The following is an 8,401-nucleotide window of genomic DNA, read 5'->3' on the forward strand; positions in this document are numbered from 1 at the left end:
ACGTACACATAGATACATACATGTGTGTATGTATACTGCATACATATATGTATGTATGCATGCATCATACATACATATATGTATGTATGCAAGCATGCATACATACATGCATGCATAATGCATACGTTTATGTATGTATGTATAATGCCCCGCTCGGAGATCCTTGGAAACAAGGATTCAAATCAAGCCAAGATATATTCTTTTTTTTCAAGTATGAATGCACAAGACAACATCATATAGGGATCACAAAGATCACAATGGAAGACTTCAACACAATCCCGACAACCAACGAATCTCTGAATGCTACTACCCAACTGAAACACCCAAACAAAAGCCAACAACCACCACAATAAGATGAGGGCACAAAAAAAGACCACTCATCAATGAAACACCAAGCTAGGGTAAAATGTAGAATCCTGAAATTTGGCTAAGCCTGAAATCCTGAAGCCCTAAAAATTGGCTAAGTCTGGATTTTTGAAGCCCTAAAATTTCTTAAAATCTATAACTTATCTCTGAGAGGTCTGAAACCTATCTCGAACAATTTGTCACATATATTAAATATACGTCAACTTATACTTAAATGATATATTTTAAACCCCGAAGGACTACAACAGAAACCCAAAAATTGGATTTCAAAAGAAATCTCCTGAATTCAAAATGCAACAACATAGGCTTGAAGAACGCCCAAAAGGGTATCCACATCAACTCTCAAAAAGATCAGAACACTAAAAAAAGTGCCCGCTGTTGGCATGCACAGGTTTTAACCAAAAGGTGTGCGACACTTTTTACTAAGGGAGGGCGACACTTCCCCGTTATTGCGTGCAACACTTCTCAAGAAGGCGTGCGATACCGAAAAAGTATCGCGCGACATTTCTCATAAAGCCGTGCAACACTCTTTCAGTGTCATATGACACTTCTCTAGTAATGCGTGCGACACTTTATAGTATCGTACGATATTCTTTCTATGGGTGTGCGATACTTTATTAGTGTCGCACAATGCTGAACAAATGTCGTCCATAGAAAGTAAAAACACTTCCAGAACTCAAAAATGAGAAAAAACCAACAAAAAAACCTCCACATCGGGGAGTACCGGATCCACAAAGGCTCGAGGAATGAACACTCGAGTGCAAGAAAAACATAGAAAGGAGAACATCTATCCATCTAAACTACAGCAGAAGAGAACACACTGAAATAAACATCGCAGAGAACAAAAGCAACATCGCAATGTACAGAAATACATCTCAGGAACAAAACAACCAAATCAAGTACGCGGTTCCTCCCAACTGTCAATAGCATCATAAGACCATCGTGGGTCCTAGCCATCCTCCACACATAACATCCCAAGCCACCGACCAGATTGTCGGTACTGTCATAATAGGGACGTCACTACTAAAACATGCATAAAACAACATAAAAAAATCTAACATGCAAGTAATAACGCATTAGATAATCCTACAGTAGATAACATCACCTATCACATGCTAAACAATAGTAAGCAACAGATATACTACTAAATCAAATAACATCATCTAATCATATGCTAAACATCATGATAAGGGAATGCATCAAGTAAACTAACATCATCTAAACATGATATCCAAGCATTCCAATGAAAGCATAAATCACAAGAAAGCATACTCTGGAACCCGAAGAACCAAGTGAAAACATCCAACAACGGTCACACTAGGATAAGAGGCCATCTCTATACACCAGTCCCTAGTAGTGGTGAAGGTAGCTATGCCTCCCAACCACGTGGAACCTGTAGGTCCACACCCGTCGTGCTGATGGAGATAATGATCCAACCAAAAAAACACATAAAACACAACATTCATGGCTAACACTCACGCCAAACAGTATGATGGCTGCAACCAAGAACCTAAGACAATGCAAGGAGTATAGGTCCTGGTCAGACACTCAAAAGGCTACTAAGTAGGGGCTGACATTATGGAGAGTCGCTTGGCATCAAAAAGCCCAAGCTTGGATCTGTGTAGCTCAACTCCCTCAATGGAAGGCCAATACACAGTGTAGCTCAACTCTCTCAATGGAAGGCCAATACACAAAAGTACCATTTTATTATCTTAAGTTTTATTACCAGTCACACATTTTCTTTAATTATCACTTATTCAAGCTCCTCTCAGCCATACCCATGGCGTCATGATCACCGGGCTGCGAGATAGAAGCCCCCTCCATATGCTACCCTACCTTGCCCATGCTCATCCTACAACAAGTGCCCGTGGGCATGCATACTCCTATCCCAACCCCAATGATCATAACTTTCGGGAAATCCACGGAAGATCGGGCCTCGCAAGTCACCCAACAAATGTACGCGCATGTACTCGTGTGTGGCACACCACCATCACGAAGATCATAACACAAGGACAGGAATGAGAACATAATGCAAAGAAAACACCCAACTAAAAGCAACGCGGGGAGGACGGATTCTACATGAATCCCAATGCCGATAAAATCATACATCATGAAATCACTCAACCAGCCTCAATCTGAGAGTATGGATTCTACATGAATCCCAATGATGTAACAAGACCAAACATCATGAACTCACTTAGCCAGCCTCAATCTGAGAGTATGGATTCTACAGGAATCCTAGCATTCACGAAACAAAAGCAAAGGTCCAAAAGAAACCATAACAGGTGTAAAATCACTCAACCGAACACGTTCGGAGTACGGATGCAACATGCATCCCAATATAACATAAAAGGTACAAAAGTGGTCTGACTAATATCCAAATGGATCATTATGGTCCACGACCCACATAGTGCCAAGAAAACTCAAGAAAATAGGGTGGCACACAAAATGAGGTAAAAACTCCAAAATTTTGGAAAACTTCAAAATTAAAACCCATTTGGCCTTTGGGTTCAAAAACTCCAAAAATTCAAAAATAAATGGAATCAGACACTGTATGCAAAAATGGCCAGCATAACGGCGTAAAATTCCAAACCCTCATCCCAAAAAATAGGGAAATGTTCATACCTGCCCAATCGGGTAAAATTAGCATACAGAAATGGAGGGGAACACTAGTTCTCAGCCTCCAAGAAAATGACTACAAAAAATAGAAGCAGAAACAGAGTAAAAAAAATAAAATAGGAAAGCCCTACCTCACAGCCAAAAGGGCAAAACGGGAATTTGAACCATAAAATAAATATCCCACAGAAGTAGCTGAAAATTGCGGCAATCCAAGGTTTCCTCGAGCTGATCCAATGAGCCCAACCTTGCAATGATCCCATGCCCGTAGCTCCCACAATGAACAAAACAGTAAATCCTCATGAAGAGGATTTTGGGTTTTACTCTCCAACTTTCCAATTTGAAAGTGAGAAGTGAGGAATTAAATTCCTCTTAAGATATTTATTCACTTTTTGGGTGAATAATTGATTAGGGAATTTAACCAGCCAATCCAGTTAAACCCCAAATTGACCCAAATGAAAACAGGCTATTCCTATAAATAGGAATTCATCAATGGCAAAGCTGCCAAAAGTTAAAATAAAATAATTAAAAAGCCTAAAAACCCAAAAACACATAAATCTCCTTAACAACTTTCGCGACAATGTGAACCTCTAAATGCACAGACACACTTACTGGTCTAATCACATAATGCAAATGAGTTCAGATTTAATAATCATCGAAAGGTTTAAATTAAACATTTAATAAAGGATACATCGACCATACAAGGATGACATTGGGAAAATATGAAAGGCTGAATCACTAACTCCATGTGCCACTGCCAGGGATATAAATCTTGCACACTAAACAACACGATCAAGTGCAATTGCATATAATAACATAGCCAAAGCAATAAATGTATTAAATCACCTAATTTAACCATTTACTTAATTATATTAAAATAATCTATTTACATCACTCACGTTCACATAAAGCATAACAACGTAGGAATGAAGTAAATAACCATAGCATTAAATTCATCACATAGCAAAATCAGAGGTATGTCCAAATACCAGATAATCAGATAACATCATAAAACACACTTTCATCTAAAAATGGCATCATCATGCAATATGATTAATTGAACAACATAGTAATGCAATATCTATGATACTAGAATCAAAGAGTAACATTTGACCCTCAGGTCATCCCAAATGTAAAACACAACATGAGTCACAAATATCTCTCTAATCAGAAATATAACAAGCTAGATGTCCGCAGCACATAACCAAAGAATCCAACCAGAATAATCCATTTCTAATCATTAATGCATTTAATAAGGCACTTAAAACACATAAACTAACATAGTCATAAACATGACTAGCCACTGTTACAGGAACCTAATCCAGTGTAGCATGGTAATAGTACATAGTGCAATCTCTACACACATCTCAGGGTAATCACGGAACAACCTCATGATACCACATCGATCCTGGTAACCACTGGCACAAACCTCAGTGAACAAAAAATTACATTATAATCTCATTGATCAGTCAAAAGCATAATCAATGCAATCTGATACAGAAACATAAATCCAAACACCTCAACGGTGTAGAGCACTCAGGGTCACAATCATGATCCCATCACAACAAAAGATCATCAAGGTTGCATCCATTAGGATGACTTACAAAAGTCAAATGGGAGAGGCACTACATCATCCCCCCCAAAGACTAGGCTTACTCCTCGAAGCCTACAATCCAAGAATAGAACCCAAAACACACAAGAACAAAATCAAAAGCGAGCAATAGGAATGACTCAACAATTCCGTACAAGTCAAACCCAAAACACTCCAACATTCTCAAACCATCGTGTTAACCCCCAAATGGGTTAACCATAAGAGAATGGGTGTCACATAGACACAAGGTCCTCCAACAAGGAACCTTCTATGCACTAGGAAAAACCATCTAGCCATAAAATCAACCATACAAGGTAAGGAACAAGCCACTCTACCTTGTCAACAGGTGCCCAACAAAACATGCACCTACCACATGACCAAAAAACTAGGTCAACACACAATGCACTTCCAAAAAAATTTGGAATCATGGGGAATAACCATCCCAAACTTCCCAAGAATACTATCATGTCACACATGATCATTCTGGAATCCATGTAAAATTACCCTTAGAACAAAGAGGATGAAAGTTTACCAACAAAAGGACACACTCCAAAGGACTACTCACCACCAAGCGTAGGAGCACGACGCCTCACCATGGCACAAAAGCTCAACTATCACTAGGAACTAGGGTAACACAACCCAACCAGACAAGATATCACCTTTCCACAAGGTTCAAAGACTTTTGTCAGTGGACACAATCATCAAATGTCTACATACCAACTCACAAGATGGTAACATTTGTCCAACGATACCATGTCCCTCTAGGACCATCATAGGAAAACTACACCCAATCTACTGCTAAACTCAATCTCTAGCCTCAAGTCAACAGTTAATGAGAAAACTTGACTAAGACAATCCACATGAAGATATAAGCTTAGGGAGAAGGATACTACAGAGTATTAGGACTGAGAGGGAGTCGCTCTCAATCTCTGCACAAAATCAGCCCAAGATGCATTAGGGAACACACAATTCCCCCAACCATCAACATACTCACAAGAGAACACTACTGAGCTAGTGGCATAACCACACTAGCCTACTCTCTCAAGAGATAAAGAATATGGAGATGTGCCAAGGTCAACATCCAAAAAGGAGAATGTAGACTCATCAAAGAACTGAGTCACTCCCAAATGATAAGGCAACATCATCCAAAACAAGGAACGCTCACAAACCACATGACACCACACAAGGGTGGGTCAGTGCAATATAGAACACAAAAACCCAAGCACGAACTCCAACAAGTACCTAGTAGATTTTGAAGACAAGATAACTCTTTCATTATGAATAACATAAGGAGTTAAACTTCTCCAATGGCCATAAATACAATATGTCATGATTGACATGGCCTCTACTCAAAAAGATACTTGAAACATCAATCAGCAACTCCAGAAGCCATAGCTTTCACATCCGGACTCAGATTGAATCCATTTCAAAAGTGTCAAAAAGATATCGACAAGGACTACAACATGAAGAAGCTAAGAGAGACCTAAGACCTACGATTGAGTCACCACTCAAAAGAAAACCACAAAGATAAAACCAACAGCATTGGTCACAAAGACAAGCAACGGACGGAATGTCCAAATCCACACAAGAGCACACATGCCCAAAACAAAATAAGGCATGGAAAGAAAGGTAAATCACATATTGAAACAATCATTACTTTTCTTTCATAAATTCATTAATTAAGCATAACATAGGCACTAATGCATAATGAACTGAAAGATTTTCAAGCAAGGGTCCAAGAGTCACTATAGAACAAGTACATACCTTTCAATTTCTTTCAAAAATAACATTCCATTTACTCATCTTTTAAACCATCCAATTACATTAACACTTTAAATCTATCAAAGACACACTAGCATGTTCTCCATGATATTATCCCTTGTACGTACTACCAGAGGTTTGAGATGAACATGATAGAGTCACAACACACAACTGGGCAGTAGTAAAACACATCTAGAATAGTCATCATGAAACAAAATAAAAAGCCCAAATGGGAGAATCACCGATCCCAACAGTATGTATCAAAAAGAGCTCATTTCAACAATAAGTCAAATGTGACAACTGCCACAAAGAGAGCGATAGATAAAATTTGATGACTACTCCAAGAGAGGAAAATACTATAAACCAATGCTAGCCCAACAACATAAGGAAAGTACCTCCAGCCAAATAAAATTAAGGCATCAAACAAATCACATTACAAGTGATGACTGAGTACAGTCACACAAGAGGGATAAATCACCACACAATGCTAAGAAATACATCATCGTAGCAATGTTAGAGAACACACTCACACACATCAAACAATATACCATCAGTAATCTCATGCATATGCAGAAACACTAATTTCCATGCAATGCAACATTTAAATATTCATCAATTTAATACAATTTTACATAAGCTTAAGAAACAATTAGATTGGGGACTTAAGTCATTAACCCAAGGATATAATGCAAACCTACTCTTTGCAATGATTCACAATAAACACTCATTTTCAATGATAGGAACCATTTCATCATTATAACAACAAAATAAAGAATCACGATAAGATTCATTCATCAACTCACAACGAGGAGAAAGCAAGGAACAACACACCTAACTCCATAAGGAGAAACAAAAAAAAGGCACACAAGCCAACACATGGACACCAATCAGTGGTTCCATCCAAAGAGGTTCACACAAGAAACCAACCAAAAAAGGCACATCGATCCCACCTACAAGGCCAGGAAGACTCACTTCCCTCTCCACACACTACTATAGTTGCATATGCTAGACAAGCAAGTCCATCACGAGTAGATAGAAAAGCAACAAAGGTCACGAGTTCTCACCAAGACACTTGCACTCAACCAATGCAGCAACAACTACAAGGGAAACATAACACAGAGATCCCAATGTTTGAACATGGGCTCGGATACCAGATGTAATGCTCCACCCAGAGATCCTTGGAAACAAGGATTCAAATCAAGCCAAGATATTTTTTTTTTTTACAAGTATGAATGCACAAGACAACATCATACAGGGATCACAGAGATCGCAACGGAAGACTTCAACACAATCTCGGCAACCAACGAATCTCCGAACGCCACTACCCAACTGACACACCCAAACAAAAGCCAACAACCACCACAACAAGATGAGGGCACAAGAAAAGACCACTCATCAACGAAACACCAAGCTCGGGTAAAATGCAGAATCCTGAAATTTGGCTAAGCCTGAAATCCTGAAGCCCTGAAAATTGGCTAAGTCTGGATTTCTGAAGCCCTAAAATTTCTTAGAATCCATAACTTATCTCTGAGAGGTCTGAAACCTATCTCAAAAAATTTGTCACATATATTAAATATACGTCAACTTATACTTAAATGATATATTTTAAACCCCAAAGGACTACAACAGAAACCCAAAAATTGGATTTCAAAAGAAACCTCTTGAATTCAAAATGCAACAACATAGGCTTGAAGAACGCCCAAAAGGGTATCCAGATCAACTCTCAAAAAGATCAGAACACTTCAAAAAGTGCCCACTGTTGGCACGCGCAGTTTTTAACCAAAAGGTGTGCGACACTTTTTACTAAGGGAGGGTGACACTTCTCCATTACTGCGTGCGACACTCCTTAAGAAGGTGTACAATACTGGAAAAGTATCGCACTACATTTCTCATAAAGCCGTGCGACACTCTTCCAGTGTTGTACGACACTTCTCCAGTAATGCGTGCAAAACTTTATAGTATCGTACGATATTCTTTCTATGGGCGTGCGATACTTTATTAGTGTCGCACAATGTTGAACAAATGTCATCCATAGAAAGTAAAAACACTTCCAGAACTCAAAAATGA

The sequence above is a fragment of the Cupressus sempervirens genome, chromosome 1, assembly GCF_028749045.1.
Source record: "Cupressus sempervirens isolate cs-2001-9-10 chromosome 1, ASM2874904v1, whole genome shotgun sequence".
In the NCBI taxonomy this organism is placed as follows: Eukaryota; Viridiplantae; Streptophyta; class Pinopsida; order Cupressales; family Cupressaceae; genus Cupressus; species Cupressus sempervirens.